Below are 16,216 nucleotides of genomic sequence, written 5' to 3'. Positions count from 1 at the left end.
TATATTGATATGTGGAAATAGGCATCTCTCTTAAATCAAGGGCAGCGTACCAGTATCCAGCATTCAGGAAGGGATAATGGATACCGGAGTGACCATGCAGAACTTTATTTTCTTGAGATAGCTCTTGAGGTGGTGCAGGTCTGGAATCAGTCTGAGACCTTCTTTGGCTTTGGGGATTAGGAAATAATGGGAGTAGAACCCCTTCCCTCTTAAATTCTGTGGAACCTCTTCCACATCTCCCGCCTGAAGGAGAGATTGAACCTTCTGGGCCAGAAGTTTTTTGTGAGAGGGGTCCCTGAAGAGGGACAGGGAAGGAGGGTGGGAAGAAGGAACAGAGATAAACTGGAGGGCATATCCCATTTCCACCGTGCTCAACACCCAATGGTCTGTGGTGATACAGGACCATGCATGGAGGAAATGGGAGAGGTGGTTTGAAAACAAGGGGGAAATAGGGTCTGGCATCATGGGAACTGGTATGGTGTCTTTGAGTGGCCTGTCAAAAGATCTGCTTAGAGCCCCCTGGCTGTCTTAGTGAGGCAAGCATTGATGCCGAGGTATAAGGGGATGGTGGTCTACACCTAAACCCGTTTCTTTTTCTCTGTAGATCCTGATGGACAGGTGGGGGATAGAACCAAACGGGCTTTTGGGGCCTGTAGTGCTTCCTTGAAGTCACTGGTGTGCACAAACGCCCTAGAATCTTTTAACCCCTGAAGCTTTGCATCAGTCTGTTCTGAGAAGAGCAAAGCAAAGCTTCTTCAAAGTGTAGGTCCTGAATGATTTGCTGGACCTTCTACGGGAGTCCTGAGGACTGCAGCCATAAACTACTATGCCTGTCTACTACTGAAGCCATGGACCTGGCTGCTGAATCAGTCGCATCCAACACAATTTGCAATGAGGCAATCACCACTGATTTTCCCTCTTCCACCAGTGAGAGCTCTTGCTTGGCCTCTTAAGAGAGCAAGTCCTTGAATTTCAGCATGAAGTCCCACATATTGAAATTATATCTGCCCAGCAGCACTTGCTGGTTTGCAATCCTGAGGTGTATCCCCTTCAGTAGAATAAACTTTTCTACCAAATAAGTCCAACTTCTTGGAGTCCTTTGCTTTAGATGTTGCACTCTGATGACCCTGCCTTTCTTTCACTGGCCACAGATACCACCACAAATACTGCTCATACCCTTTCTGGTGCAAATCCAATATAAGGAACCACCACCACCACCATTGTGAGCCAAACATTTGATTCAACTGAATGTTTAACTAAAAAAGACAAGGTAACGTTGTCTTCTGAAGGTCAAACTCAAGCTCTATTCTAACAGCCACTGAAAATGTCCTATTTCCTGCACCCATATGGGCCTGTCAGCTTAATTGTCTCATGGGATCAAGTGTACAATAAGAGATGCAACTCCTAAAATAGCCAGTCCCAGACCCTTATAGTGTTATGTATAACTTGAATCGTACCTAGGCATAAATGGTAAGATGTTCACAGAGTGCAGGCCATTAAAAACTGACCATTTACCAACAATTACCATATCCCATAGTATCTTAGCTATGTTACACAAATGCTCGTGTGTATATGACTGTAATTACATCAATTCATTGAGCAAGCCAGCCACACCACAATCTTCAAGGGCAATCTCATATAATGCCTATTTCAGGCATCCAGGTGTGGGGAGAGGTGTATGACTGAGGTATGCAACAGCATGGAAAACTCAGCTAACTGCAATTTTTTTATTTTAAATGACAAAAGCCCTCTCTGCTATTTGGGGGGTCCATAAGTATGCTGAACTTACAAAAAGTTCCCTGGCACAGAGAGAACAAACTATACTCATAGATAGAACAGACACAATGCAGACAAATTATCCTGTACCTCCTTCATACACAGACTGAGTCTCAGCCTATTCATTGCCATACAAATCTACATCACAGCTAGGCATGGGAAATCAAGGAAATTAGATCTATAACTGATGTAAAGGAAAGAAACAGCACATTAATAGCCTACAGTTCAAAATTCCAGTTTTGTCAATCTGTTTCATAATATTCACTTTGCATAATTTTTTCAGTCTAGGATTTAATATATGTATATTAAGGTCTTTCCTTATGCAGAACTTGCGGCCCCTATCCCAATTCTTCACAAGCCAAACTGTGATGGGGTGTACCAGCCCCTCACTGGTTCAGCAGGGGTTAATCCTACTCTGTGGGCCAAGAAGGCCATGCTCCCTCAGCTCTGCTGAGTGTGCTTCAGCTGGAACACAGATATAAAAGGGAGCAACTCACCGCAGTTGGAGCTGACTGCTAAAGGAAACGGAGGTGCACTGCAGGTTCCTGCGGAAGGACTGCTGGCACTTCAGGACGCGGAGGCCAGCCAGATGGAGATGACCCATGTACCCCAGGCAGCAGACGCCATGGAGGGAGGAGTTGCCATGGGAACCCTGAGACAAGAAGTCATGGAGGAACAGGTAGGAAGTAACCCAGGGGAACTTAACAGGGAACCGGTCATAGAACCGGGGTTAGCTCAGGATGTTTCAGCAGGATCCCCACTGAGTTCGTGGCAGGCCCTGACCTCCAAGGCCCTGGGTTGGGATCCGGGGGAGTAGGGAGGGCCAGGTCCCCCTACCTTGGCTGCCCCCCACCCTGAGGCAGCACCCCCCCTGCTCCAACCACTCTGGCTGCTAGACCACATAGCCCTGACAAAGAGGAGAGCCATATTGGCTCTGGCTGCTAGGCCACACAGCCCTGACAAAGAGGGGCAGCCCTATTGACTCTGCCCCTTAGGCCACACTACTCCGACTGAGGGTAGCTTTATGGATGCTGGCCATTAGGCCACACAGCCCCGGCTGGAAGGGCAACCACATTGACTCTGGCTATTAAGCTGCACAGCACGGCATAGCAGGGCCACCTTGTCGACCCCCACACATCAGCCCATACTGCCCTGAGAGTACAAGTAGTCATTTAAACTCAGCCTTGAGGACAGAACACCCCTTCAACCTGCCCCCAGAGGGTGATGGGGTGTACCAGCCCTACGCCACAACCTAATCTCTCTCTTCTGCAGTGGAACTCACCACTATGCCAGAACCCCTGATTCTTCCCCATCTTCTGACAGTAGGACCAGCAGTAGGGATAAACTCATGGCCTATTTTCCACCACTACTTCCTCACTCTTATTTGGCACCATGACTATCTGACAGTTAAAGTCTATTATTTCCCTTCAGTTCCATGGAGCTTCCTTAATAGTCTTTATTCAAAAAGATCACCATCCTATTGCATCTCTCAGAACATGAATATATAGATGAGAGTTCCTTGATCCAATCAAAATGGCTAATCATGGATTAGATGAATTGGAGAGTGCTAACAAAATGTGGACGTTTTGCCCTTAAGATGTACATTAGAATCCAAGCCATGTCAGCAATGATAATAAATTGATACTATTTGGCTTTTCAATGGCCCACGTGAAATAAAACCAGTTCCCAGTGACCACAGCACACATCGACACAGTCTGCTCATTTATTAGCAGCCTTAACACAGAGCCAAAGCAATGAATAGGCATGGAGACTGAATACCCACTTACCAATAGAGTAAGTCACTCCAAGACAGGGCTGAGGAATACTGACAGAGCAGTGTGGAGAAATTTGCAGTGTCACTCCCTTTGCTGTGCTTGTTCTATAGATATAGAAGGCTTCAGTCTTCATGGCTTGCAGTCTAACATTTTGCAAGCAAGTTTAAAAATAAACTTTTAAAGAATTAGCATGTGGTTGATTGTGCTAACCAATACATTTGAGAGTCACTGGGCCATTACTCTATGCTTGTAAGAATGGACTTTATCACAACTTTTTATCACAAAAAATAGCTTTTTTGAAGTGCATGAAATGCAATAAGCACTGAATATACAGCCTCTGAGCACGTTTCAGATCAGACTTTCACGATCATTCTGTTCACATTGTAGGAGTCACTTGCTGCAAGCTCATAGTATGCCTGGTCATGAAACATGACAGCAAACGCTCTGCCCTTTCTCAGGTATTCCGACAAAATGCTCTGCTTTGTCTTCGACCAATAATCCAGAAACTACATCCTTCCCTTCTTTACTTGGATACCTCAGCATTAAAAAGAGACATCTACATGTATCTTTATTAAGGTTACTTGAATACTTGAACAGAATTCTCTTTGTGCTTTTAGGAAAGAAAAATTTTAGATCCCCAAACTGAGACCATACACCTGAATTTATTGTATCTATCTTTTTTACGCCTGCATATTTCTTCCTGTCATTTTGTGAACAATAGGGGTGGTGGTGGCTTGAGCAAAGTGTCTTTTCAAGGTCAGGATGTAGCAGCAATTGAAAGGTCTAGTAGGTATGATCATACAATAAATAAAGTATAACTTCAGGGACCAACATCTTGGCTAAACAGCTTATTTTTATTGTTGCTGTTTTCAACTGCAAGGCTGCAGAACTCATGAAGCAGCCTGGCTATCAGAAGGGTTGAGGAAACTGTCTTGGTTTTTCGGAATCAGGAACAGGGTCATTCAACCCTGGATTCCATTGTATCTAAACTACCAAATTACAAGACAGTTTGGACACAAGATGTCAGTTTATAACATCACTGGTTGTGGATGGTGCTCAGATATCAGTTATGGCTTTATTACACATTTTTAGACAGATCAGAGAATGGATATTGTAAATAAATGCAAATTCTAGACCAAATCTCAGATGAAATGAAGTTTTTTAAAGTGAAAACTAAAATCCAGCTTGTATAGGTATTTAAAACACAAATATAAGATTAATATATATTCAGCAGGCTTTTTACTGGGAATGTGCAATTTATCTGGAACTCAATACCAGGTGAATCCAAGTATTATTTAGCTTCCATGCAATCATTTAATCTGTATCACAGGAATTATTTTATTTGAAAATAGTACATTAAATCATAGGTTTTCAAACTGTAGTGGATGAGGTTATCAGGAGAGTATGAGGACGAGATATGCCAACCCCCCAGAAAAAACACAGAAATTGGGCTTGTTTTTGGCTTAATTGACTTGTGAGTTGCTTGTTGGCTAGTTTTTCATTTGTAGCTTGGTCCTTATTTGGCTTGTAGCTTCTTTTTTTTGATTGGCTCAAGCAGGGATGGGGGGAGAGGGGGGAAAGAGAGTTGGGTGCACAGCAGGCCCACCACAGTCCCAGACTGCAGACCAGGGGGATCTAGTCACATAGAATGTTGGGATTCTTAGGGATTGGCTTGTTTTGAAATGGGATTAGCTTGATTTTTGGCTTATTGTGAAAGTTGGGGAGCTTTACTGCGTGAAAGTTGGCAACTGTGATGAGGACCTGATGTGAAGTAAAACATTCCTTCATTCTTGCTATTTTCCAAGGAGCAGGAGCCAGCAGAGGCAGCACCTCACCACAGGCAGGAGCCGTGGCAGCAGATGGTGCACAAGAGGAGGTCCCCAGAAAGAGCAGCTGGAGATTGAGCCTGCTCCTACCGTACCTGTTACTGCCCCCTGCCATATGCCCTGGATACTGGGCTGGTGGGAGCAGGGGTGCTGGAACAATCTGTATAGGGGGAGTGCTGAGAGCCATTGACTGTAAACCCTGTATATATGATGGAAATCACTTCAAGCCAGGGGGTACAGCAGCACCCCTAATTCCAGCACCTATGGCAGGCAGTGCCAGGTTGGAGGAAGAAGCTGAAGCCAATGAATGGAGTTAGCAGGAGAGATGGGCTGGCTGGTGCTGCAGGAGGGAACAGCAGGGTAGGAGGGTAAGAGCGTGGGGGTAGAGGGAAGAAGGGGTATGCATGGGACATGAATCTCCGAAGAGAGGTGAAGAAGAAAACGTTTGGTAACCTCTGCACTAAATAAAACAACTTAAACATATTAAGTGTTTTTCTCCTTTTTCTAAAGCAAGTTTCTCTATATAGGTACATACTTAATGTCCATTGCTAAAGAGCCATGCTACATAATGCTATGATCCTGTCAGATTTCACAAGTTACGCTGGTTTGGGCCAGATCAGAATTATGATAAAGGAGCTAGTGTGGCTGTTACCATCTAATTCACCCTGCTACATTTTCTGGTTTAAGTATTGTCCTGGCTCTTACAGTGACTTGTCTTGATCATGGCAGAGTTTATTTATGGTTGAAAGACAAGGTCCTATACAGGGAGTATTCCCTCTCAAACTCAGCACCCCTTATTTACCATTCTTTACCTGTACAGTAACTCCCCACTTATTGTCCTCTCGCTTAACGTTGTTTTGATCTTATGTCCCTGCTCCATTACAGAACATGCTCTGTTTAAAGTTGTGCAATGCTCTGCCATAATGTCGTTTGGCTGCCTGCTTTGTCCACAGCTGGCAGCCCCCCTATTAGCTCCCCTACATGCCCCCCCAGCACCCCTGACCTGCCAGCAGACCCCATGGATCAGTGCCTTCCCCCTGCTCCCCCGCCTCCTGCCCACAGCAATCAGCTGATTTGCAGCATTCAGGAGGGAGGAGCGAGGACTTGGCATGCAGGCTCCCCCTCCCTCCTGAACACCACAAACCAGCTGATTGCCATGGGCAGGAGGCAGGGGAGGGACAGGGGAGGAGCAAGGACATGGCATGTGGAGTAAACGGGGAGGAGGTGTGGGGGAGAAGAGGTGGGTTAAGTCTGGCTTGCAAATCCTGAGTGATGACGATCCTGACAGGGAACACAGCTCCCAAGTGATTAGGGGAGTTAGTCATCTAATGACTTGCTATAAAGAAATTTACCAAGAAAAAAAAAAAAGGAAAGCAAAACAATCTCTAGATGTGTTTTTTCGAGTTCAGAAAGTTCAGCAAGAGGAGCAGCCAGACAATCCACCCTCTGACTCCACCACCTCAACCAAGCTTCAAACTCGATGATGATTATAGTATTAAATTGTTTCTTTAAAATAGTTTAAAACTTATACCTGTATTAAATTGCTTGTTTAAAATGTATATAATGCCTTTGTCTGGCAAAAAAATTTTTCCTGGAACTTAACCCCCGCCCCCCCCCCCCCATTTACATTAATTCTTATGGGGAAATTGGATTCGCTTAAAGTTGCATTTTTCAGGAACATAACTACAATATTAAGTGAGGAAAGGAGTACTTGTGGCACCTTAGAGACTAACAAATTTATTTGAGCATAAGCTTTCGTGAGCTACAGCTCACTTCATCGAAAGCTTATGCTCAAATAAATTTGTTAGTCTCTAAGGTGCAACAAGTACTCCTTTTCTTTTTGCGAATACAGACTAACACGGCTGCTACTCTGACACCTGTCATTAAGTGAGGAGTTACTGTACTTCAAGACCTGATGCCTTTCTGATCCAACTCTTGCATAATTTAGTCTTATGGCACTGGACCAGAGGTGGGCAAACTACGGCCCGTGGGCCACATCCAGCCCGCGGGACCCTCCTGCCTGGCCCCTGAGCTCCTGGCCTGGGAGGCTAGGCCCCAGCCCCTCCCCTGCTGTCTCCCCTCCCCTGCACCTCAGCTCACTGCACCGCCAGCGCAATGCTCTGGGCGGTGGGGCTGCAAGCTCCTGGGGCAGTGCAGTTGCAGAGCCTGGCCTGACCCGGTGCTCTGTACTGCACAGTGGCGTGGCTGGCTCCAGCTGGGCGTTGCAGCTGTAGCACCGCCAGCCACTGGTGTTCCAGGCAGCACGGTAAGGGGGTACGGGGGGTTGGATAGAGGGCAGGGGTGTGGATAGGGGGCGGGGCAGTCAGATGGCAGGGAAAAGGGGGGTTGAATGGGGACAGGGGTCAGGAGGGCAGTCAGGAAGGGGGGGTTGGATAGGGCAGCAGGGGCCAGTCAGGGGCAGGGGTTCCAGGGGCAGCCAGGGGACAGGGTGCAGGGGGTGGTGGATGGGGCAGGAGTCCCGGGGGGGCCATCAGGGGCCGAGAAGCAGGGTGGGGATTGGATAGGGGTCGGAGGCTGGGCCATGCCTGACTGTTTGGGGGAGGCACAGCCTCCCCTAACTGGCTCTCCATACAATTTTGGAAACCTGATGTGGCCCTCAGGCCAAAAAGTTTGCCCACCCCTGCACTAGACAGTCTCCTCTTCTGTTGTTTCCAATGCAACCAGGTGTGTCTCACATCCTTATGATGTTAAATGGTTTGTGGCTCTCATATAGGTTTATTGGACCTGGAGCTACAGCTGGTACCTCATTTCTCCAAGTAGAATTTCACTGGCCTTTCCTGCTCTCAGATTAGTTTTACTTTTTTCATTTAACAGACTCATTTGATTTATGTTATTTTACAGTCACAGACCTGAAAATGTTATGTTTGGAAAGACAGCACCTTTAGAAATATTATTTTCTCTACAAAGATAGATATCTGCTGTGAATGAACTGGAATGAAATATCAGACAAGCCTTGAAATCTCCAAACATAAATTATTTAAAACCTACCAGACAGAGTTCTAGTTTCTAAATTCTTGATAAAACGGGGGGGGGGGGGGATTTCTTAAAATAGTTTGTCTTTAAATTTACATGTCACTCATCTAGCTTCTTCCCCTCATCCCAACCTGCCAAACAAATGAACCAGCTTCTTCACCTGCCTTCTTTCCTGGAAATATCACCAGCATGGTTAATTGGAACCTAACATGTCAATAGTATACATAACAGTAACTCAGCCAATTCAAACATACTGTAGATATTGACCGTCTATAGCAATATGTACTTGACAACTGAGTCATACAGTTTACAGTAAGGGGTGAGCAAACTATTAAAATACAAAAATCTTTCATACTCTGCTATAGTTTCATGTAATCATAAAAGACAATACGGTAGTAAGGAGGGGAGGAATAGTACTGTATCTACAAGTCTGATTGCCAAGCATCATTCAAATATATTGTTATTTGTGCAGTGATAATGCCAAGGGGCCCCGATCAAGCCCTTGTGGTAGGCGCAGTACAAACACATAATAAAATGTGCCACCCCAAAGAGCTTGGATCTGTGATGTATACATTATTTTAAGTGAGCTTCCTAGTGGATAGCAGCTCAAAGAGATAGTCCTGTTTCTTATTTAGATCCATGTAAGTAGTTTATCCACATTAGTTTGTTTTAAATCCAAATTGTGTCTGTTTCTATTGAACTCAGCTGCCTTTTCTATAACTGCATTGTGTCTGTTTTCTCTCTTGTTAAAAGCTGAAGTTCACTGATCAGTGAATGTCAAAGCATAACTGGCACAATAAAGTTTAACAAGACGACTTTAAGTACCCTCTTCGCCAGAAATAAGGCCTGGACGTTTTCTTAGCAAATGCTTAGAGAAACTGAAGTACAGATTTGCTCAGGGATTTTTGGGGGATACATTTCAAATCCAACACTTTACATTTAAAAAAACAACCCTGAGGCTTTAAAATGTGAATTTAAGTGTTCCAAAAGCACACTGGTTGGCCCTACTCTTATGCATTTTTAGATTAACAAAAAAAGCACCACAGTGCAGCTTGTCCACCATTTGGAATCTACATGGAATTTGCCCAGGCTATAATTCATTACAACCTGGAACCCAGTCCCTAGACCACAAGATAAAATCAGTTTCAGTTTTTCTTGAGCTGGGACAAAGCTTGAATAGACATTTATTAATAATGCAATGTTTCTATTTTTCTTCTAGTTTAAACACATCATTCTCTGCTATTTTTGAGTCTCCTCTCCCAGGCTTCTATATTCCTCTCATTCACTAGCTTAAATCCTCTAGGTTGAGTATATGTTATGTTATTTAAAAGCTCTTTCTTTCAATTGCTAGAATTTGAGAACAAGTAGAAGTATCAGAATTAGGCTGCATAGACATGAAAGGCTACTTTTATGTCCCCCCCCCTATTTCTTTTTCCTAAAGTATATATCCCTGTAGGATGGTGGACTTGTTAAGGGATATATAACACACACAAAACCACATTCACCAAACAAGGACACGCCACCAGAGAAGTAGATCACATTATGGAATGGGGCACACAAATATCCTGAGAGAACCTGCTTCAATACAGAAATAAAACCCCCCTCCAACTCCACACTCGTAGTTGTCACCTACCACCGCACATGGAACCCATACCGGGGTATCCTCAAACTACACCCCATATTTGATGGGGACCTCATCCTGAAAGAAATCTCTCCTGACCCCCCTCCTCTGGCCATTGAACCACCCCCCAAACTTATCGGAAGCAAGCTCCCCATGGACCAGGACACAACCCTGCCAGAACAACAGATGGAAAACCTGCAGACATATCTCCACTGCTACGATGATCAACACCCCCCACCTTCCAAGATTGATGGCTCCTACACATGCCTATCACAACATGGTGTACTTCGTCAAGTGCACTAAATGCCCCAACAACAAGCATGTAGGTGAAACCAAACAATCACTACACTCAGGGCTTAAATTTGAAGAGATTATTTCATGGAGCCCCAAATGGCCCCTCATTTGGGACTCTGGGTTTCAACTGCAGGGTGGGGAGTGTCTCAGGGCTTTAGGCCCGTGGGGGGGGGGGGTGCTGAGGCTCGGGGTTTTATCCCTGTGGAGCACCTTGGTGCTCCTGCCCCACGGAAGGCTCACAGTGCTCAGGGCTTCAGCCACCTGAGAGGTGCTGTGGCTCCTGTGGGTTTGAAAATATTCACAGGAGCTCTGCTCCAGCCAGCTCCAGCTGAATTTAAGCCCTGACTACACTCTCAAATGAACTCACACAGGAAAATGATACAAGACAAAAACACCATATCACCTATGGGTGGGCACTGTTCATGAAGCCATCATTCTATATATGACCTATAAGTCCTCATCCTCAAAGGAAACCTGTACAACACTTTCAAAAAACAAGCATGTGAGCTTAAATGCATTAATTTGTTAGACACTAAAAATTAAGATCTTAATAAAAGATTTGTGTTTTATTACAACAATCTGTAACCCACTAATCCCCCTTTTTGTCCTGTGACAACAGGGGTATTAACAGGCCACTTCACCTTGAATAATCCCTTAGAATATGTGTTAACTACTTTTGCTGTTTGCTCTTGTATTTAGCTGTGACACTGTGTTAGTATGTTTCCCAGACCTGAAGAAGGGCTCTGTGTAGCTTGAAAGCTTGTCTCTCTCACCAACAGAAGTTGGTTCAATAAAAGATAATACCTCACCCACCTTGCCTCTTTAATTTTAAGAAGTGGTAGATTTTGTATGGATGAGAGAACCTCAAAAGTGGATCTGTACAAGCTCATGGAAACCTGCCTGTTTTAGCAAACTAAAACATTACTTCTTTCTCCATTACTTCTTTCTTTTAAAAAGTTCTCCAGGTGGGGCATAGAAGAGGCACTTTGTCTCACGCCATGGATAGACAGAAAGTGTAAAAACCAGGCCTAGGGATCTGCTTTACAGTCTATGTGCCCAGTCCAGCAAAGTGGTAGGTACCTCCTGCCAGGTACTGTGCAATGTCCCCCCTCATTTTTTTGTGTGTATGGTAGACATGATTGCTTGAACCCAAGTTTAAAATAAGTCACTCCTTCCTCTGCCCCTTCATTCATTCATTCCCTCTGCAAAGCTTACTCTCCCACCTCATTCATTCTGTACATCAATTTCATCATCTCCCTCCCTCCATATCCCACCCACTATTCTTCTCACAATTCCCAGACCCCTTCCTAATTTTTGCCTTGGGGACAGGGGGCAGTTGGAGCCTTGGAAGCCATTTTCCATTTCCCTATACTGCCATTCCTGCCTATATGAACCAGAAAGCAAGTCCCTTGTGCAACAGGCAGTTACGTGCAGAAGCATGGCTGAGTAACCATATGGCTTATGGGGGGCCTTTGGTACTGAGTATCGTCTGACCCCATTGTCTTTGTGGGGAGTTGAGGTTGCTTAGCACCTCACAAAATTGGGCCTGATCTGGTTGCAGAATAGAACAATTTCTAATTCATGGGCAGGAGGAAGGAGATAAATCAGGAGGGGACGTAGCTGCCTAAAATGGAAGAATCAATACAGTTTCCCATATACCCATATGGGCCACTGAAGGCTGAATACAAGATGGTTACTAACTTTTCTGTAACTTGTTTTTCAAGATGTGTTGCTCATGTCCATTCCAATACAGGTGTGTGCATGCCATGTGCACCGTTGCCTGAAGAATTTTTCCCTTAATGGTATCCCTCGGGCCAACTTTGGTGCCCCCTGGAGTGGAACATCCATGGCACAGTATATAGGCACCTGACGACCCACCGCTGTGATATTGCCCTCTATATGATTTTATAAAAATATGCTAATGAGTGTGAATATAATGTAATTGGGATATGCTTCATGCAAAAGGTCTCTTGTAAGGTATCATTACAAAGTTTATAATCTACTGAATGTGTTCATCCTATTTGTATGAATGTAACTTTCTTGTATCTGAAACTAGAAATATAAAATATAACGCTGAGGGCCTATTGTAATTATGCAAAAAGTGTGGGCCATTAATGGTGGTTTGGAATCTTGATGGTTCCCATTAACAAGGACAATTGACTGTAGATGGCTCTGTTTTACTGTAAGTCTTCCTGTATACATGTGTGCTGGCAAGTGGGTAATGAAGTCTTACAGTGACATGTGATTGTGTCACCTGAACTGGAATCCATCTTTAACCTGGTGTTTTTCCATTGAGAAGGAGGGGTAGGAACCCAGAGAGGGACAAAGGATTCCCGCCTTATGCAAAAGATATATAAGTGGGTGGAACAGAACAAAGGTGGGGGCCATCATGAGAAATCCCCAAGCTACCACCTGAGCTGGAACAAGGGCTGTACTGGGGGAAAGGATTGTGCCCAGACTAGGATGGTGTCCAGTCTGTGAAAGAAATGTATTGAAACATCTGAGGGTGAGAGTTTATCTGTATTCAGTTTCATTACTGTACTAGGCTTAGACTTGTGTGTTTTATTTTATTTTGCTTGGTAATTCACTTTGTTCTGTCTGTTACTACTTGGAACCACTTAAATCCTACCTTCTGTATTTAATAAAATCACTTTTTACTTATTAACCCAGAATATGTATTAATACGTGGGGGGGGGGGGGTGAGGGGGGAAACAGCTGTGCATCTCTCTATCAGTGTTACAGAGGGCAAACAATTTATGAGTTTACCCTGTATAAGCTTTATATAGGGTAAAACGGATTTATTTGGGGTTTGGACCCCATTGGGAGTTGGGCATCTGAGTGTTAAAGAGAGGAACACTTCTTAAGTTGCTTTCAATTAAGCCTGCAGCTTTGGGGCACGTGGTTCAGACCCTGGGTCTGTGTTGGAGCAGACTGCCATGTCTGGTTCAACAAGACAGGGTGCTGGAGTCCCAAGCTGGCAGGGAAAGCAGGGGCAGAAGTAGTCTTGGCACATCAGTTGGCAATCCCAAGGGGGTTTCTGTGATCCAACTCACAGTGGCGCAGTATATAGGCACCTGCTGACCCACTGCCTCTTCAGTTCCTTCTTGCTGGCAACTCCAACAGAGGGGTAGGTGGGCAGGTTGTGGAATGGACATGAGCAACACATCTCGAAAAACAACTGTTACGGAAAGGTTAATAATAGTCTTTTCGAGTGCTTGCTCATGCCCATTCCAATATAGGTGATTTCCAAGCAATCAGGTGGTGGGATCAGAGTTTCTGTGAGACATGGACTGAAGGACCACTGCACCAAAGGCTGCATCATGTCTCGCCTGTTGAGTAGGGGCGTAATGTGCCATGAACATGTGGATGGAAGACCAGGTCACCCCCTTGCAGATATCTACAACTAGAACATGATCCACGAATGCAGCTGACAAGGCCTGCATTCTCATGGAGCTTGCTGTTAAGCATGGGGGAGACACCTTTGCCAGGTCATAGCATATGTGGATGAAGGAAGTTATCCAGGAAGAGATCCTCTGCACCAAGACTGGGCTGCCCCCTTTCTGCAACAGCAATGAATAGCTGGGTGGACTTTCGAAAGGGTTTGGTCCTCTCTATATAAAAGGCTAGAGCACGTCTAATGACAAGAGAGTGAAGCCTCTGTTCCTGTTTATTTGCATGGGGCTTAGGAAAGATATTACTACTGTGGAAATGAGAGACCACTTTCAGAAGGAAGGACAAGTGTGGACGAAGCCAAACATTGTCCTAGAAGATGACCATGTAGCGTGGTTCGGATGTGAGGGCCTGGATCTCTGAAACCCTCCTGGCCAAGACGATGGCCACCAGAAAGGCAGTTTTTCAGGATAAATAAATCAAGGAACACATTGCTAATGGCTCAAACGGCAGTCCTGTCAACCAAGATAGCAACAGGTTGAGATCCCAGGGAGGCAGAGCCTGGTACACCTGCAGATACAGGCGCTCCAAGCCCTTTAAGAACCAAGGGTTAATCAGGTTGGAGAACACCGATCTGCTGTTCACCAAAGGGTGGAATGCTGAGACTGCGGCTAAATCTGATGGAAGATACTGTCTGACCTTCCCTCTTCAGGTGAGGCAGATAGTCCAGGATAAAGGAAAGTGTGGCCTCCAAGGGAGGGACTCCCTTCTGAAGTGACCAGAGTGAGAACCTCTTGCTAGATAGGCCGTTCTGGTTGACTGCTTTCTACTACCCATAAGGACTGCTTGAACCGGTGCCAAGCAGCCCAGTTCCATTTAGCTCAGACCACAGAGATGCCAAGCCATCAGATGCAGGGATTCCAGATTTGGGTGGAGCTTGTGGCTGTGGTCCTGGGAGATCAGATCTGGCCACATCAGAAGACCAACTGGGGTATCTATCAAAAGGTCCAGGAAGGTTATGAACCAGCTGGCGTGGCCACATGGGAGCTATGAGAATCAAGTGTGCTTTGTCCCTTTTGACTTTGAGGAGTACTGTGTGGATGAGGGGTGTGGGAGGAAAGGCATAAAGGAGCCTGCCCCCCATGGCAGATGGAAGGCATCTGAGAGGTAGCCTGGCTGTGCCCCAGATACGAGCAGAACTGGGGGAAATTTTCTGTTGCTTCTGGTTGCAAACAGGTCCCGCTGGAGAAGTCCCCACTTCTGGAAAATAGCCTCCAGGATGTCTGGCCAGAGAGACCACTTGTGATGACTGGTGAAGGACCTACTCGGGTAGTCTGCTAGCCCGTTCTGTGAGCCCAGAAGATAAGTGGCCTCCAGGTGAATGGAGTGGGCTATGCAGTAGTCCCAGAGCTTCAACACCTCATGGCACAGGGGAGAGGATCAGGCTCCCCCTTGCTTGTTTATATAGAACATTGCTATGGTCTTGTCAGTGAGAATTGACACACATCTGCCTTGGCGCTTGAGGCAGAATGCTTGGCAGTCAAAGCATCCTGCCCTCAGTTCCCTGACATTGATATAAAGGTGTAACTCCTCTGGTGTCCAGAGACTGTGTCCTGAGAAGCCCCAGGTGGGCTCCCCACCCCATATCTGAGGAGTCTGTGACTAGGTCTACTGAAGGTGCAGGTCTTGCAAAGGGAATGCCGGCACACACTATGCCTTTATCCACCCACCACTGAAGGGCTTTGAGAGTTGTTGGAGGAAGAGTAACTACTCTGTCTAGCGGGTGATGATCTGGTATGTATACCGATGCCAAACATGGTTTGAGAACATGGAGTCTGAGACATGCATGCTGCACAACGTACGTGCTAGAGGCCATATGCCCCAGGAGCTTTAGGCAGTTCCTTGCTGTAGTGGTGGGGTATGCTTTCAGGCTTTATATAAGAGCTGAGATGGCCCTGAAGTGGCTCTCCGGTAGGGAGGCCCTTGCCCAATTCGCATCAAGAACCACTCCTATGAATTCTATCCTCTGGACGGGCGTGAAGGTGGACTTCTGTTCATTGATCAGGAGACCCGGGCTCTTGAAAGTGAACAGTATGAAGACCACGTGTTGTTGCACCAGTACCTTGGACTGACCTCTTACCAGCCAGTCGTCCAAGTAAGGATAGACCTGCACCCATCTCCTCCTGAGGAAGACCGCCACTACTAATAGGCCGAAGCGTAGAACCATGAACTGATAACTTTGGTTTGTGGTAAACGCGAACCACGATCTTCTGTGGCCTCAGAGGATAGCTATATGGTAGTACGTGTCTTTTAGGTCAAGGGCAGCATACTAATCTCCTGGATCTAGGGAAGGAATAATCGACGCCAGAAATATCATGAGAAACGTCAACATCTTTAAGAACTTGCTGAGGTTTCTGACATCTAGGATAGGCCTGAGATCCGCATTGGAGTTTGGGATCAGGAAGTAGCGGGAGTAAAACCCCTTCCCTCCATGGGAATCTTCTCCACTGCCCCTGCCTTTAGGAGTGATTGCATCTCCT

At 45.7% G+C, this 16,216-nt stretch overlaps 1 long non-coding RNA gene across 1 annotated transcript; it reads left to right on the top strand.

The window, feature by feature from the left end:
- Positions 1-303: 303 nt before the first annotated feature.
- Positions 304-8,033, top strand: LOC122462547. Its single transcript, XR_006285173.1, has 3 exons — positions 304-318; positions 562-570; positions 7,912-8,033. It is a non-coding gene; the product is annotated as an uncharacterized LOC122462547 (long non-coding RNA).
- Positions 8,034-16,216: the final 8,183 nt, after the last annotated feature.

Source organism: Chelonia mydas, chromosome 12, assembly GCF_015237465.2.
Source record: "Chelonia mydas isolate rCheMyd1 chromosome 12, rCheMyd1.pri.v2, whole genome shotgun sequence".
In the NCBI taxonomy this organism is placed as follows: Eukaryota; Metazoa; Chordata; order Testudines; family Cheloniidae; genus Chelonia; species Chelonia mydas.
The sequence above is the reverse complement of the archived record's forward strand: the minus strand, read 5'-3'. Positions and strand labels throughout refer to the sequence as shown.